This window comes from Elephas maximus, chromosome 21 (genome assembly GCF_024166365.1).
Source record: "Elephas maximus indicus isolate mEleMax1 chromosome 21, mEleMax1 primary haplotype, whole genome shotgun sequence".
Lineage (NCBI taxonomy): Eukaryota > Metazoa > Chordata > Mammalia > Proboscidea > Elephantidae > Elephas > Elephas maximus.
The window spans coordinates 23061528-23080539 of NC_064839.1; positions in this window are offsets into that span (position 1 = coordinate 23061528).

A 19012-nucleotide genomic window follows, 5' to 3' on the forward strand; every position below is an offset into this window, starting at 1 on the left:
GATAGAGAGAGAGGAAAGATGGCAAAATTGGCACGAAACGAGAGACTGAAAGGGCTGACTCAATAGGGGGAGAGCAAGTGGGAGAAGGGAGTAAGATGTATGTAAACTTACATGTGACACACTGATTGGATTTGTAAATGTTCACTTGAAGCTTAAAAAAAGTTAATTAAAAAAAGAAAAAGAAGAAAGATCCAAAATCAGTAACTTAACCTGACAACTTGAACAAATTGAAAAGGAACAGCAAAAGGAGTCCACAGTCACCAGAAGAAAGGACATAGTAAGGATCAGGGAAGAAATAGATGAAACAGAAAAACAGTGGAAGGAATCAACAAAACTATAAGTTGGTTCTTTGAGAGGATCAATAAAATTGACAAACCACTGGCCAAACTGACAGCGAGAAAAAAAAAAAAAACCCAAGAAGACACAAATAACTAAATAAGAAATGAAATGGACAATATGACTACAGAACCAACTGAGGTAAAGAGAATATTAACAGGATATCATGAAAAACTGTACTCTAACGAACTTGAAAACCTGGAAAAAATGGACAAATTTCTAGAACACACTGTCTACCTAACCTAACACAGAGAAAGAAAACCTAAATAGTCCCATAACAAAAGAAGAAATTGAAGGTATCATAAAACAAAACAAAACAAAAAACTCCGAACGACAACAAAAAGCCCCAGCTCGGATGGCTTCACTGGAGATTTCTACCAAACATTCAGAAGAGTGGGCACCAATTGTACTCAAACTATTCAAGAATGTAAAAAAGAAAGGAATACACCCCAATTCATTCTATGAAGCCAGCATAACCGTAATACCAAAACCAGGCAAAGATACCATAAAAAAAGAAAATTGTAGATTGATATCCCTCATGAATATAGACGCAAAATATCTCAACAAAATTCTAACCATACTAAAAAAAAATACATCATGACCAGGTGAGATTCAGGGATGCAAGGATGGTCAACATTAGAAAATCAATCAACATAATTCACCACATACATAAAACAAAAGAAAAGAATCACATGATTATCTCAATCAATGCAGAAAAAGCATTTGATAAAATTCAACACCCTTTCCTGATAAAAATTCTCGGCAAAATAGGAATAGAAGGGAAATTCCTCAACATAATTAAGGCATATATACAAAATCAACAGTCAACATTATTCTCACCCAAGAGAGATTGAAAGCATTCCCCTTGAGAATGCAAATGCGACAAGGATGTCCATTATCACTACTCTTATTGAACATTGTACTGGAAATCGTAGCCAGAGCAATAAGGCAAGAAAGGGAAATAAAGGGCATCCAAATTGTTAAAGAGGAAATAAAACTATCCATATTCGCAGAGGACATGATCCCATGCATAGAAAATCCCAGACAGTCCACAAGAAAATTACTGGAGCTAATAGACTCTTCCCCCGCTACAAAAAAAATTATCATTGAGTTGATTCCAACTCATAGCAACCCTTTAGTACAGAGTAGGATTGCCCAACAGAATTTCCAGGGCTGTAAGCATATTGCCACATCTTTCTCCCTCAGAGCAACTGGTGGGTTTGAACCACCAAACTTTCAGTTAGCAGCCTAGCACTTTAACCACTGCACCTCCAGGGCACCTTGGAACTAATAAAAAGGTTCAGCAAAGTGGCAGGGTACAAGATCAACATACAAAAATCAATTAGATTCCTCTACACTAATAAGGAGAACTCCAAAAAGAAAATCAAGAAAACAACACCATTTACAATAGCCCGCAAAGGATAAAATACCTAGGAATAAATCTAACTAGGGACATAAAATACGTATACAAGAAAACCTACAAAACACTACTGCAAGAAACCTACATAAATGGAAAAACATACCATGCTCAGGGATTGGAAGACTTAACAGTGTGAAAATGTCAATACTACCCAAAGCAATCTATAGATACAATGCAATTCTGATTCAAATTCCAACAACATTCTTTAATGAAATGGAAAAACTAATCTCTGACTTTATATGGAAAGAAAAGAGGCCCCAAACAGCTAAAGCATTACTGAAGAAGAAGAACAAAGAGGCCTCACACTTCCCAATATCAAAACTTACTATACAGCCATGGTAATCACAACATTCTGGTACTGGTACAATAACAGACACACAGACCAATGGAACAGAATTAAGAACCCAGAAGTAAATCCATGCAGCTATAGACAGCACTGGTTTTTTTGTTTTTTTTTTTTATATACAGCTGATCTCTGACAAAAGTCGGTCTATCCAATGGGGAAGAGATAGTCTCTTCTAGTCTCTTTAACAAATGGAGCTGGCAAAACTGGATATCCATTTGCAGAAAAATGAAACAGGATCCATATCTCACACCATACATAAAATTAGCTCAAAGTATATCAAAGACTTAAATGTTAAACCTGAAACTATATAGTTCCTGGAAGATAACGTAAGGACAAAGCTATCAGTCCTAATTTATGGCACAAATACACTAACAAACATAACTAAAAATGTACAAAAAACAAAAAATAAACTAGATAACTGGGACCTCCTAAAAATTAAATACCTGTGCTGATTAAAAGACTTTACCAAAAGAGTAAAAAGAGAACAGACAGACTGGAAAAAAATGTTTGGCAATGGCATGTCTGATAAGGGTCTAATCTTTAAAATATATAGAATTTCTCAACACCTGAACAACAAAAAGACAAATGATCCAATCAAAAAGTGAGCAAAGGACATGAACAGACACTTCACCAAAGAAGACATTCAGGTGGCTAACAAACACATCAAGAGGCTTTCGTGATCACTAGCCATTAAAAATGCAGTGCCTTCGAGTCAATTCTGATGCATAGAGACCCTACAGAACAGAGTAGAAATGCCCCACAGGGTTTCCAAGGAGTGGTTGGTGGATTTGAACTGCCAACATTTTGGTTAGTAGCCAGGCTCTTAACCACTGCACAGAGTTTCCCGTTAGCCATTAAACAACAACAACAAAAAAACCCAAACCTGTTGCCATCGAGTCGATTCCAACTCATACTGAACCTATAGGATGAGAAGAACTGTCCCATAGAGCTTCCAAGGAGCATCTGGTGGATTTGAACTGCCAACCTTTTGGTTAGCAGCTGTAGCTCTTAACCACTGTGCCACCAGGTTTTCCCATTACCATTAGAGAGATGCAAATCAAAACTACAGTGAGATACCATCTCACTAGAGCAAAAATAGTACTGATCAAAAAAATAGAAAACAAAAAAATGCTGACGAGGTTGTGGAGAGATGGAATTCTTATACACTACTGGTGAGGCTGTAAAATGGTACAACCACTATGAAAAGTATTATGGCACTCACTCAAAAAGGTAGAAATACCATATGATCCAGCAATCCCATTCCTAGGTGTATATCCTATGAGAAAAAGAGCAATGACACAAATAGACATACGCACATTCATGTTCATTGCAGCATTATTCACGATAGCAAAAGGATGAAAACTACCTAAGTGTCCATCAACACACAAATGGATAAACAAAATGTGGTACATACATACAATGAAATACTACTCAATGATAAAGAATAATGATGAGCCTGTGAACATCTTATAACATGGATCAATCTGGAGGACTTTATGCTGAGTGAAATAAGTCAATTACAAAAGGACAAATATTACATGATACCACTTTTATAAAAATTCAAGAATAGGTTTACACACAGAAAGAACGGTCTTTGATGGCGAGCAGGAATGGGAGGGAGAGAGAGGGAGAATCACTAGGTAGAAGACGCATGTTAATTCTGGTGAAAAGAAAGGCAACACACAACACGGGGGAAGTCAGCACAACACGATCAAGGTAATAAAGACATGGAAAGGTATGCAAGAATAAAGGACAACTACAGTAAATGCTAAAACATACACAGTTCTGCAACAACAATAATAAAAACCAAAAATTTGTGAGTGGTTACATATGTAGATATGTGTCCTATATAGGTGTGGGAGGGCAAATGGGAATACATGTGTGCATGTATGTGCATATATAGGTATAGTTGTGGCACTTGTATATATATATTTGTGCTGAGTCAGGGTTGTATCCTTTCACCATACCTATTCAATCTGTATGTTGAGCAAATAATTTGAGAAGCTGGACTATATGAACAACAGGGTATCAGGACTGGAGGAAGGCTCATTAACCTGCATTATGCAGATGACACAACCTTGCTTGCTGAAAGTGAAGAGGACTTGAAGCACTTACTGATGAATATCAAAGACCTCAGCCTTCAGTATGGATTCAGCCTCAACATAAAGAAAACAAAAATCCTCACAACTGGACCAATACACAACATGATAAACTGAGAGAAGATTGAAGTTGTCAAGGATTTCGTTTTACTTGGATCTGCGATCAACAGCCATGGAAGCAGCAGTCGAAACCAAAAGACGTGTTGCACTGGGCAAATCTGCTGCAAAAGCGTTGAAAAGCGAAGATGTCACCTTGAAAACTAAGGTGTGCCTGACCCAAGCCATGGTGTATTCAATCGCCTCCTACGCTTGTGAAAGCTGGACGACGAATAAAGAAGATCGAAGAATTGACACCTTTGAATTGTGGTGTTGGGGAAGAATATTGAATATACCATTGACTGCCAAAAGAACAAACAAAACTGTCTCAGAAGAAGTACAACCAGAATGTTCCTTAGACGCAAAGATGGTGAGACTACATCTCACATACTTTGGACATGTTGTCAGGAGGGATCAGTCCCTGGAGAAGGACATCATGCTTGGTAAATTGGAGAGTCAGTGAAAAAGAGGAAGACCCTCAATGAGATGGATTGACACAGTGGCTGCAACAATGGGCTTAAGCATAACAACAATTGTGAGGATGGTGTAGGGCTAGGCAGTGTTTTATTCTGTTGTACGTAGAGTCGCTATGAGTTGGAACTGACTCGATGGCACCTAACAACATTTGTGCTATGTATATATAAACATTATGTATATATAAACATTATATATGCACACATTATACACACACACATTATATATACACACACATCATATATACACACATTATATATACATATACATGTAACAAAACCCAAACCAAACCCAGTGCCATCGAGTCAATTCTGACTCATAGCGACCCTATAGGACAGAGTAGAACTGCCCATAGAGTTTCCAAGGAGCACCTGGTGGACTTGAACTGCTGACCCTTTGGTTCACAGCCATAGCACTTAACCACTATGCCACCAGGGTTTCCATATATACATATATACACATTATATATAAGAACCAAAAACCAAATCCAGTGCCATCGAGTCGATTCCGACTCATAGCAACCCTATAGGACTGAGTAGAACTGCCCCCATAGAGTTTCCAAGGAGCACCTGGCAGATTCGAACTGCCGTCCCTTTGGTTAGCAGCCATAGCATTTAACCACTACACCACCAGGGTTTCCACATTATATATATACACATTATAATACACACATTATATATATACACATTGTATATACATACACATTATATATGTACACACACATATATATACACATTGTATATATACACATTATACATACATATTATATATATACATTATATATACTCATTATACACATTATTATATACACACACACACATATATATACACACATATAATGGAAACCCTGGTGGCGTAGTCTATGAATCGGAATCAATTCGACGGCATTTGGTTATGTTCGGTTAGGTGGTGTAGTGGTTAAGAGCTACAGCTACTAACCAAAACGTAGGCAGTTTGATTCCACCAGGCGCTCCTTGGAAACCCTGTTGGGCAGTTCTACTTTGTTGTATAGGGTCACTATGAATTGGAATCGACTCAACAGCAACGGGTTATGGGTATATATATAAAATAGAGCACATAGGGAGCACAGTTATGGAAACTTCATAGGCATATCCAAACACCTCAAGGGACTGAGTTACTGGGTTTAAAGACCCAGGACCATGGTCTCAGGGGGTATCTAGGTCATTTGGCATAATAGTTCATAAATATAATGTTCTACATCCTAGTTTGGTGAGCAGTATCTGGGGTCTTAAAAGCTTGTGAACAGCCATCTAAGATACAACTATTGGCCCACTCCCATCTGGAGCAAAGGAGATTGAAGGAAACCAAAGACTCAAGGAAACAGTTAGTCCTGGAGACTAATGGCCCACATGAACCACAGCCTCCTCTAGCCTGAGACCAGAAGAACTGGATGGTGCCCAGCTGCCACTACCAAATGCTCTGACCAGGGCCACAACAGAAAGTCCCAGTTAAAATGGGATAAAAATGTATAACAAAACTCAAATTCATAAAAAATGGCCAGGTTTACTGGACTGATAGAAACTGGAGGAACCCCAAGACTATTGCCCTGAAAAGGTCACTTTTCAGCCAAATAATAGATTGGCCTATAAAATAAACAGTAACACCCATGAGGAAAGTGTTCCTTAGAACATCAACTAGAGGAGAACAAATGGGCAACATTTGCCCAAAAGCAAAAATGAGAAGGCAAGGAGGGGCAGGGAAACTGGAGGGATGGAAATGGGAAAAGCAGGGTGGAAATGGGGAGAGTGCTGACACATTGCAGGCATAGCAACCAATGTCTCGGCTCGGAACAATTTGCGTATGAATAGTTCAATGGGAAACTAATTTGTTGTGTAAACTTTCATCTAAAACACAATGAAGTGCTCCAAAAAATGAAATGCTTGAAAATAGATATCCTAGGCATTAAATCAAACCCATTGTTGTCAAGGTAACTCCAACACATAGCAACACTATAAGACAGAGTAGAACTGCCCCATATGGTTTCCAAAGAACAATGGGTGGATTTGAACTGCTGACCTTTTGATTAGCAGCCAAGCTCTTAACCATGGGACCACAAGGGCTCCTAGGTGTTGGTGAGCTGAAATGGACTGGTATTGGCCATTTTGAGTCAGACAATCATATGGTACACTATGCTGGGAACGAAAAATTGAAAAGGAACAGCGTCCTGTTCATTTGAGAATATAGACTGTGTATTATGCACTTCTAGGATTTTAGAGCTTGTTATGCACTTCTAGGATTTTAGAGCTGGAAGTGACCTTAAAGGTTATTTACGATTACATAGACCAACCCAAAAGCTTAGAGAGGGAAGGAATTTGCCAAGTTCACACAACTATACTGATAACAGCCAGGTCTTCAAACCTTGAATTCACTACATTTTTCCTTTATCTCCCACATGGATCATTAAATACTTATTACTTGGCTCTGGCTCCGGTATTAGTTGAAATAAGAAGTGGTGTCATTGTCACCATTGAGATGTCATCACTCCCTGGCTCTGCACTGTCAGGATGTAGCCCAAATTGTACCCCAAATATCTCTATCCTTTCAACACAACTTATTAGCACCTTCCTTTACCTCAATTCCCATGTCTAAAACTGGCCTAAGGACAAGGTCCTTATACATCACACTTCTCCACGTGTTCCCACATACACATTATATTCTGTGTATGGTTCTGCCCACACACACACCACCCTCTCCAATCCTCCCATCCACACACCACACTGCTCTATATCCTACCTTCCACCTCCTCATAATGACCTACTTTATTAAAGCTCAAAGAGAATTTAAGAATCATTTCTCCAATCGCCATATTTTACAACTATGGAAACAAAGGCTCAGAGAAATTGAGGGAAATATTTGCCCATGGCCACATAGGTCAAAGAGAAACCCAGGGATTCTGACTCTAGAACAATTCTACTTCGAGTCTTCCAAATGCCCCAAATGTGGACAAGATTCTTATCATTTCCTTTACTGATGACTACTGCCAAGTGTTTAGGAGGTAATAGTCATTGATTATCAATTTATGAGCAGGTTACGGTAACCTTGGTAATGGAGGCAGATGACTGAGATTTTTTTTTTTGAGAGAGAGAAATTTTTAGTAGAGAAAATTTCTGCCCCAAAACACTGGCCAATTTATCTTAGAATATTATACTTTGCCTTCCTAAAATATCTTCTCCAGAAGTTTCCAGGTTCAGAAAGAAAAGAGAATTATACTTATTCTGTAGTCAGTGATAAAAAACAAACAAACCCACTGCCGTTAATCAGTTCCGACTCATAGTGACCCTATAGGACCGGGTAGTACAGTCCCATAGAGTTTCCGAGGAGCAGCTGGTGGATTTGAGCTGCCTACCTTTTGGATAGCAGCCAAATGCTTAACCACTATGCTACCAGGGCTCTGCAGTCAATGATACCCTTGCTAAATTTTCTAGCCTTTCCAACATGGTTGCTGGGCATTTTCATTTATTTGGACAGTTGTATCAATCAGAGAGAATTCCCAGTGGTGCAATTATTAAGCACTCGGCAGCTAACTGAAAGGTCAGTGGTTCAAACCAACCATCTGCTTCACAGGAGAAAAGACCTGGCAATCTGCTCCTGAAAAGATCTCAGCCTAGGAAACCCTATACGGCAGTTCTACTCTGTCCTATAGGTTCACTATGAGTTGAAATCAACTTGACAGAACACAACATCAATCAGAGACCACAGGGAGAAAGATATGGGAATAAATGCCCTGACAGCTCTTCTTCCTCCCTCAGTACTTCCCACCAGGCTCCCCATTGGCCGTAGGACAACGAAGCTCTTAGATTTAGTACAGACAGATCACTCTCCTGAGGCAGAGAAGGGGTGGAGAACAAACCTGGATGTACACTGTATATGGGGTGTGAGGAAAATGGTACGCATGTGGGGACGCCTGGAGGGGTAAATGGAAGATATTCAGCACAACAATTACCCCAAAGATTAAGGGTTTTTTTCTCCCCAAAGCATCTCCTCTTCCTGCCTCAGAAAAAATATCACATCTAGTCATGAAAGCCCAGAATCCCAATCTGAAAGATTTAAATGAAGCTGTCTTGCCAGCTTCATTCTCTCACAACTGTCACTTTTGGGGAAAATCTCCAATTTAAGTCTAATTTAAGCCCATCTTGCTGTACATTGGGGTCTTGGTGGCGCAGTGGTTAAGTGTTTGGCTGCTAACCAAAATGTCAGCAGTTCAAATTGACCAGCTGCTCCTTAGAAACTCTATGGGGCAGTTCTACCCTGTCCTATAAGGTCACCAGGAGTCAGAATCAACTTGATGGCAACACTTTTGGTTTCTTGGTTTTGCTACTGATTGAACTTGTTTCCATTGATTCTACACCCTGAGGAGCTGAAACATGGTGACTCCATTTAATAATAGAAAGCACAGTGGATTAAAGGTAAGGAGATGAATTCTAGTCTTCATTTCACTGCTGTCTGTGGTACCTGAGGCAAATCAGTTCACCATTCTATGTTTCTATTGGGGATTTCACCTGAAAATCTTTGCTTTCTAAGTGATTTAGGAAAAAAAAAATCACATTTATATCAGGCAAGGATTTTTTTAATGATAATTGCATCATAAAATATACATTTTCTCAAGGTATTCTTGAAGCTAATCATTAAATACTTCCTCTCACCGAGCCATTTCTTCACCAGGGTCTAACTCTCCTTTCTCAGTTTTTCCTCATAATCCATGTTTTCAGCTTTGCAGTATCTTGCTTGCTCCTTACCAAGATGACTGTATTTCACATTAACTTCTCGGTATCATTTTTAAGGGAATCAGTCCTAACTATTTGAAGTCAGCCAGTGGAAAAGAATGTTCCAGTTCCCTATGTGGTCTTATCTGACACCACCCCAGTGGTAATGTTGGGGTGCCTCCTTACTGCTTCCTGAGAAGGGAAGTTGTCTTCCCTTGGCCTTTGCTGGTTGGGGGAGTAGGGGGCACAGGTTTTCTGTGGTGTTTGGTTGGAATATAATCGTTTATTGTCTAAAATTCCCTGTCTTGCTAGGCAACCCCTTTCCTGGTCCTTTAGTCAGGGGTTGCAGGCATTGTTTGGGCTTTGTTTTGTCTGTGCCTGGTAGCACTTCCAGGTTGCCAGCTTCTTTGGTTCCAAGTCTGGGATATATGATGTAAAAAGAAAACACAAGCAACTCACCACTGTGGTGTTCCTCAGATCCCAAGATCCATTCTGCCTTCTCTCCACCTTTCGGAGTCTTTTTGTGTGTGTTACATATAGTGTCCAGGGTTTTTAGTTGCATTTAGCAGGAGAAATAGGAAAAACTACATTTATTCCATGTTCCCAGATGTTGAAGTCACTCACAGTGTATCTTTAAAATCTGAATTTGTTGCCAACATTTAAAAATCAGGTGACCTCAAGTAAGAATTCAGAGCTCTGGTTTATCAGCATTAACTTTCCAAAATGCCTGAGGCTTTTTTAAAGAGTGTTCAACCTGAGTGGCACTAGAATATTACCAAATGTTCACCCTCTGTGTTTCTTCTTCAGACCCTGGGGGGAGAAACTTGGAGCAGTGACTAACTCTGACCCACAATCAAGCACCAGGTGCTTTCATTCCACCACCTGCAGCCAAGAACTTCAAAGGCGGTGTAGGATGACCCAAAAGGTGTGGGCACCAGGCCAGGGCAGAGTCTTCCATTTAATCTGTGTCCCTGCTCCCACCTGAGACTAGGAGATGCGGCATGTTAGCAGCAGTCACCTCTCAGTACAGCAGAGGGCAGTGGTGCCCTCACCGCGGTCCGCACCCAGGCCCATGATGGAGGGGTAGATCCTTCTGGGTGTTTGTGCAGCAGCTCTGGCCCTGTGATACTTGGAAAGCTGGAATTCACCCTGATGCTCCTCCTCCTCCCCAACCCCAATGAACCCCCTCCCTGACCAAACACAAACACATGCAGGCACGCACACACACACACGCACACATAAATATGCATACACAATCTCATACATACACATACACACAGAGTGCAGGGAATTTTTCAAGTTAATCCTTATAAACTACTGTTGCTTAAGCTGTTTAACATCAATATTTAATAACAATCAAAACAAAACAAGAAACAGGGACTATAATAGCCTGCTTCCTCAGTGTCTAAGGTTGGGAAACCTGAAATGTTTTTGACTAAGGAAAGAGATAAACCCATTCCACCAGGTAGCCAGGAGAAGGATGCTTCTTTCTAGGCATCAAAAAATCCCGTTCTAGCCCCAACTGTGATCAAGAACCGATGGTATTGAATGCAAGCTGCACTGAAGGCATTGGCGGAAACCAAGGCTCCAGGAATTGATGAAATACCAGTTGAGATGTTTCAACAAACAGATGTAACACTGGAAGTGCTTACTTATCTATGCCAAGAAATCTGGAAGACAACTACCTGGCCAACTTCTGGGAAAAAATCCATGTTTGTGCTCTAACAGAAGATCCATATTTGAGATACAACAGAATGTGGAAATTATTGAACAATATCATTAATATCACATGCAAGTAAAATTTTGCTGCAGACAATTAAAAAACAGTTTAAGTACATCGAAAGGGAACTGCCAGAAATTCAAGCTAGATTCAGAAGAGGATGTGGAATGAGAGATATCATTGTTGATGTCAGATGGATCTTGGCTGAAAGCAGAGAATACCAGGAAGATATTTACTTCTGTTTTATTGACTATGTAAAGGCATTCAACTGTGTGAATCATAACAAATTATGGATGACATTGCAAAGAATGGGAATCCCACAACGCTTAACTGTGCTCAGGCAGAAGCTCTACATAGACCAAGAGGCAGTTGTTGGAACAGAACAAGAGGATACTGTGTGGTTTAAAATCAGGAAAGGTGTGTGTCGGGGTTGTATCCTTTCACTATACTTATTCAATTATTTGCTGAGTAAATAATCTGAGAAGCTGGACTATGTGAAGAAGAATGGGGCATCAGGATTGGAGGAAGACTCATTAACAACCTGTGATAGGCAGATGACAAAACTTTGCTTGCTGAAAATGAAGAGAACTTGAAGTGCTTACTGATGAAGATCAAAGACGACAGCCTTTAGTATGGATTACACCTTAACATAAAGAAAACAAAAATCCTCACAACTGGACCAATGAGCAACATCATGACAAACGGAGAAAATATTGAAGTTGACAAGGATTTCCTTTTACTTAGATCCACAATCAATGCACATGGAAGCAGCAGTCAAGAAATGAAGTGACATATTGCATTGGGAAATTTCTTTCAAGTGTTCAAAAGCAAATATGTTACTTTAAGGACTGAGAGACTAAGATGCGTCTGACTTAAGCCATGGTGTTTTCAACTGCTTCATATGCATGCAAAAGCTGCACAATGAGTAAAGAAGACCAAAGAAGAATTGATGCCTTTGAATTATGGTGTTGGCAAAGGATATTGAATATACCATGGAATGCCAGGAGAATGAACGAATCTGTCTTAGAAGTACAGCCGGAATTCTCCTTAGAAGCAAGGATGGCAAGACTTGATCTCACATACTTTGGACCTGTTTAATCCGTGGAGAAGGACATCATGCTTGGTAAAGTAGAGGGTCAGTGAAAAAAAGGAAGACCCTCCATGAAATGGATTGACACAGTGGCTGCAACAATGGGCTCAAACATAGCAACGATGCAATGATTGTGAGGATGACACAGGACCAGGCAGTGTTTTGTTCTGTTGTACATAGGTTCACTATGAGTCAGAACCGACTCGAGGGCACCTAACAATAACAAGCCCCAACTTGGCCACCGTCACTTACATACCTCGTTCCAGCTGCCTCTAATGTGAAATTAGGACATTAATCTCGATATTCTGTGAACACTTCAACTGCGTGGCTCTGTGCTTCCTCCGTCTTCTTAAGTGGCACGGTCCAGGGAGGTATGCCCCCCACAACTCCTGAGAAACAGAGACACTTAAGTGCAGGGAGTCATCCAGGCCCGGGTGCACTCCTTTCCTCCTGCCCAAGAGTACTTGAAATGAGTTTAGGCATAGACGGAGTGCAGAGCATGGTTTTAAGGTACATGAGTTTATTTGACTAAATTAGAAATCAGGAAACAGGTCAAAATAATCAGATGATGATTTTAAAGGAAAGTGAACTCATTCTGTTTTTTACCTTTGTTAGGTGGAATTCCACAGGAACCTGAGATCCTGGAGGAATTTGGAGATGGGGTATTAAACCTGGAGTGTATTTTTGTTCTAGGAGATAAAACAACAGGCCAAGGGAAGCAGGGTCAGATTTCAGCAAAATTATGAGGTCAGTGACATTTCTGTTCTGTGTTCCTCCCTTCCATTGAGGGCACCTTCATGACCCATTTTTGAGACAGCTATCCAATGGCCTCGTGACAGATACAACTCCCTCCTGACTACTCCCAGGCTCACTCTTTCCAGCCCCACAAAACTGCCCTGGTTAAGCTACGTCTCTAGATGTCACCTTATTTCAATCTAGGGAAATGCCATTGGGTCCCTAAGAGCCACTTCATTTCAACAAATAAGTATTTCTGTCTGTGAGAGGCCAGACCTGTGAAAGGAGACAAATAGGACATGGCCCTGCCCTTAAGAGGCAGCTTTACAGGTGACACTCAAGTACTTCATTTAATACCCCATCTCCAAATTCCTCCAGGAACTCACTTCCCTGACATTTCTAGTCAGTGAACTTGACTACTTCACGTGGACTTAAGGTCCAAGTTGGCTTTAGACCTGCCCTTCAATGGTTCCACAGTCATCCAGAGGAAGCAAACATTCTGCCAATGCCTTTTCTCGGTCATCTCCTTTGCATATTGAATTGAACGTCTGAACCCAAGAGCTCATCATGTTTTTTTCCATTTCCGATCACAGCATCCAAATGTCCTGTTTATTGATAATGCATTTGGAAACCTGTTTTTATCCTTTCTCCAAGAGAATTGTGTAAAATGCCCATTTTCTCAAATCAAAACATGTCTAAGAGAATTAGCCAATTTGTTAGCTTATTTAAAAAAAAAACATAATAATAAGGGCAAAGATGGCTTGGGCTCTTCAGGAGACCACCAGAAAATTAACTCTTCACAGATTTTTAACTTTCAAAGCACAGGATCTTAATGTGACAAAACAACAATATGCTCCCTCATTTTGCAACTAAAGAAATAGAGGTTTCCCCTCTGTTACCCAGAAGACCGAAAGAATCATTCCATGTCATTTCTGGATGTTTGAAGACAGTACCCTCATAACATATCTTTAATTGTTACCATAGTGACTGCTCTCAGCATGCGTGAGTGTGGGTAGGAGGACTGAGCAGCAACGCCCAGTGGCTCTGCCCCATGCTTAGGTTGAATGGAAAGCACCTGGGAACCCAGGTTTTTCATCAAAGTCCCTGCAGCGAGGACTTCTGGAGAAGAAGCACATAACCAGATTTCAAAAGAATAGGTTCTAGTCCCAGCCCTGCTGCTGCCTTGGCTGGAATCAAGTCAAGTTCCTTCCCTTCTCCAGGTTTCAATTTCTTCCTTTGTGAAATTATGACTTTGGTTTAGAAAAGGGCTGACCTCAAGCCAATATTGGTCCACAACAAACTTCTCTCTGAAATGAGCAAAAATGAGGATTATGCAGTGAGTTCTTAAAGCTTAGTCTAAAGGACAGTCCTTTACTTTGACCTACATCCTTCCTACATGTAGTGTTCAAACACCATTTTTAAAAATTATATGGAGGTGCAAGTAAATGATAGCTGACTTTTTTTTTTAATGTCTTAACATGGCAAAATAAGAAGTTGGAAAAAAAATACAAAATAACAGGCAAACCTTTATACAGCCTCGAAATATCTTTTGTTGTTGGTTTTTGTTTTGTTTCATTCTTTTTTTTTTAATAATTTTTATTGAGTTTTAAGTGGAAGTTTACAATCAAGTCAGTCTGTCACATATAAGCTTATATACACCTCACTCCATACTCCCACTTACTCTCCCCCTAATGAGTCAGCCCACTCCCTCCTTCCAGTCTCTCCTTTCATGACGATTTTGCCAGTTTCTAACCCTCTCTACCCTCCTATCTCCCCTCCAGACAGGAGATGCCAACACAGTCTCAAGTGTCCACCTGGTACAAGTAGCTCACTCTTCATCAGCTTCTCTCTCCAACCCATTGTCCAGTCCCTTCCATGTCTGATGAGTTGTCTTTGGGAATGGTTCCTGTCCTGGGCCAACAGAAGGTTTGGGGACCGTGACCTCCGGGATTCTTCTAGTCTCAGTCAGACCATTAAGTCTGGTCTTTTTATAAGAATTTGGGGTCTACATCCCACTGATCTCCTGCTCCCTCAGGGGTTCTCTGTTGTGCTCCCTGTCAGGGTTGTGGCTGGGCACCATCTAGTTCTTCTGGTCTCAGGATGATGTAAGTCTCTGGTTCAAGTGGCCTTTTCTGTCTCTTGGGCTCATAGTTGTCATGTGACCTTGGTGTTCTTTATTCTCCTTTGATCTGTTTTGTTTTTAATAATGTTTTATTGTGTTTTTCTTCATGGCATTTGATTTCTTGGTTTGGAGGTTTAGGGTCATGGTTTCATGGAACAAACAAGTTAATTGGCCTAATAACATGTTTACAACTTCTGTTCTGCCTTCTAGCTTGATGTGTAGGCCTGCAGTTTTAAAACCTTGCAAGTGGCCATCCAAGGCACAATTGGTCTCTACTTGCCTGGAACAACAGAGGAAGAAGAGGAGACAGGAATAGGAGGAGGGTATGGAATGTGTGGCTAATTGCCTCCAAGAACAACTGCTTTGTTTGCCATGAGACCAGAAAAACTGGATGGTGCCCAGCTACCATTACTGAACATTTTGATCAAAGATTCCATAGAAGAATCTTGATCAAAAAAGGGAAAATGTAGAACAGAAATTTCAAAGTCTTATGAACTCCAGCCTTCCTGGAGCTATGAAGGTAAGATGAACCCCTGAAACTATTGCCCTGAGATAATCTTTAAAACTTAAGGCAAAAATATCCCCTGAAGTCTTCTTAAAACCAAATAACACTTTCGCTTAACTGGTAAAAAATGTCTGCCTTGAGCATTACGTTCTTTTAAAAACTATCTATATGGGATCACACTGACAACAACAACTCGAAAGATTAGAGAGGAACCTTAGGGGGTAGTGAATTTATATTAATGGGGGAGGAACAACTCAGAATAGGAGGGTGAGAATGCTTACACAACTCAAAGAATGTAATCAATGTCTCTAAATGGTATATGTAGAAACTGCTGAATTGGTGTATGTTCTGTTGTGTATATTCTCAACAACAACAAAAGAAATAAAATTATATGATATATATATTATCATGTTTTTGGTGAAAGCTTACACAGCAAATTAAGTTCCCATTTAACAATGGCTATTTTTGGTATACGTATTGTTTGGTGACATTGGTTACATTTTCATAACCTTCTTGCACAGACCTCTGAGTACCCGAGCACAATCCATCTAGGCCAAAGCCCATCACGGGTAGAGGTGACCTCCCAGTGACAACATTCATCTTAGACCAATTTTTCAGCATTCACAAAACTGCAATGTTCAGCAAAGCTCCAGGTGTCTACAATTCACGTTTTTATCAGCTTAAGCCTTCCTTTGAGATACTGAGAACTTTGTTTGCGATGTTCCTAAGCAAAACCCAGAGGAGTTGGAAACCTTCACAAAATTATATTAAACGTCAAAGGCTTTTGTATGAATAAAGTGGTTTAGACAAGATTTACTATAAAATAGACAGGTGATAAATGAAAGCAAGGAACTGTATCCACATCTCAAAAGACTATGCTTATTCCCCTCTCCCAGTGAAATGCTCATGAAAGTAAGCCTAAGATCCAGTAGGCAGTTACTATACCTTAAAGGCCTCCAACCTAAAACATTAGCCCTGCTGGTCTGTTCTCCTTAGCCCAGCTTTCCAACCCAGGGTTAAGACATGGTTGATTAGAGAACTGAACAATTAGAGAATTGGAGGACACTGAGCCAGTCCCTGAAGAGGTGAGCACAGAACTCATGCACACATTCTTTAATTCATTCAATAAATAATAATAATATTAAGAGCCAACATTTATTGACCCCTGGTGGCATAGTGGTTAAGAACTATGGCTGCTGACCAAAACGTTGGTGGTTCAAATTCACCAGGTGCTCCTTGTCTATGGGGCAGTTCTACTCTGTCCTATAGGGTCACTATGAGTCAGAATTGACTGGACAGCAGTGGGTTTGGTTTTTGGTTTTTAGTGTAAAAGACACTATTCTAAGGACTTTAAATATATTAATTCATTTACTTCTCACAAGAATCCTTTAAAGTAGATGCTATCCTTAGCTATGTTTTAGAGACAAAGAAACTGAGGCACAGGCAGCTAAGTAATTTCTCCAAGAACACATAGATACTATAGATTGGAGCCAGGACTCAAATCTAGACAGCCTGGCTCCAGAACCATGTGCCAGGCCCTGAGTTACTGAGCTAGATAGTTGGAATGTAAGGGTGGACAACATCACAGAGTCCCGGGATGGTTAAATTTGAGGAGGGGGGCAATGGAAGGGTACTGAGAGGTGGATCCCTCACTGGCCAATCTGTAGACCTGAGATCGTCTCTTCCCTTCCCTAAGCCACAGTTTATCTATCTATAAAGTGTGAGGATAGTCTAAATGCTCTCTGAGACATTTTGAGCTGCAATAATCAATGATTCTGATTCTTACTGCTCAAAAACATAAGGTACTAAGCTAGGCAGAGGAACGCATTGGGTAAGAGCTTTTATATGTGTGTGGAAGGAGTAGTTTAAAGAGGGGAAGCAAACTCCTAAAGAAAGATAGAAATAGCCATTCCAGTTTCATCATTAGGGACCCACACAAGGCCTCCTCCTCTATAGTATGAAGGGGGTGGGGCTGTGCATCACTGGACAGAAAGAGAAAGAGGACAGTAGAGAGGGAGAAAGAGATGGAAAGGACAGAGGGAAAAGCCAGGAGTGGCTTCTCCCTCTGTCCCCCTCGAGTTACCAGATTAGGATGTTTTCTCTTTCAATGATGTATCATCTGTCATTATAAAAGGGAATTAGGGACTCAGAGAGTTTGAGGCAGGGACTTTGCTGGTCACTTCAGTGTACATGTTCGCAATAGCCAATAGCATCAAACATTCATCCCCATCTGAAAGTAACCCTGCCAAGGCATCAGAAAAGTGCCTTTGCTAAATACCTGAACATCTGGACAGCAGCCTTTCCAGGGGAATCAGAGCCAGAGAGATCAGAGCCAGAGCTCAAAGTGACAGTGTAACTAGCTTAAGCAGATGAAAGGACAACGGTGGCTAGAAAACATTACCCTTGCCAGGCTTGCCATTGAGTGGGACAGGCTGGTGCAAGGAGAGCTTTGGCACTGAATCCATTGTTTGCCACTATTGCCTCAGTTCACAAACAAAATGTGTGGATCTCTCCATCTTGCTCCAAGGTCAAAAATGAACCTCCTGTTCCGTCCTCATCTCAATCAAAAGATTTGATTCTGGGCCACTTCTTGGATTTGGCAAAGCACAACCAACACCCTTTGCAATGTGCTGCATTTCTGTAGTTGAACCTGGATCAATCCCTATAACAGCAATCAGCCTGGAACCTGGTGCCCTTGGCTGAGTGTACTCTACAGCTCCCGGCAGCAACGCCACAATGAACATCCTTCTCTTCCTCCCCCTTTCTCTCTCTCTCATTAATAAAGCTAAGATGAATTCCTTTAAAATGAATATATTGAAAGCAGTTTGGCAGTTCCTCAAAAAAGTTAAACATAGAGTTACCCTATGACCCAGTAGCTCCACTCCTAGGTATACACCCAAGAGAACTGGAAACATACGTTCACATAAAAACTTGTACACAAATGTTCATAGCAGCATTGTTTATAATAGCTCAAAACGGAAACAGCAAAAATGCCTGTCAATTGATGAATAGATACAATATATCCATATAATAGAATATCATTTGGCTATAAAAAGAAATGAAGTACTGTTACATGCTACAACATGGATGAACCTTGAAAACATTATGCTGAAAGCCATATACTGTATGATTCCATTTACATGAAATGTTCAGAATGGGCAAATCCATAGGGGCAGAAAACAGATTAGTGGTTGCTTAGGGCTGATTGGGGGTTGGGGGGTTGAATGGCCACTGACAGCTAATGGGTATGGAGTTTCTTTCAGGAGTGATGAAAATATCCTAAAATTAGATTGTAGTAATGGTTGCACAACCCTGTGAATATACAAAAACATTGAATCATATAGT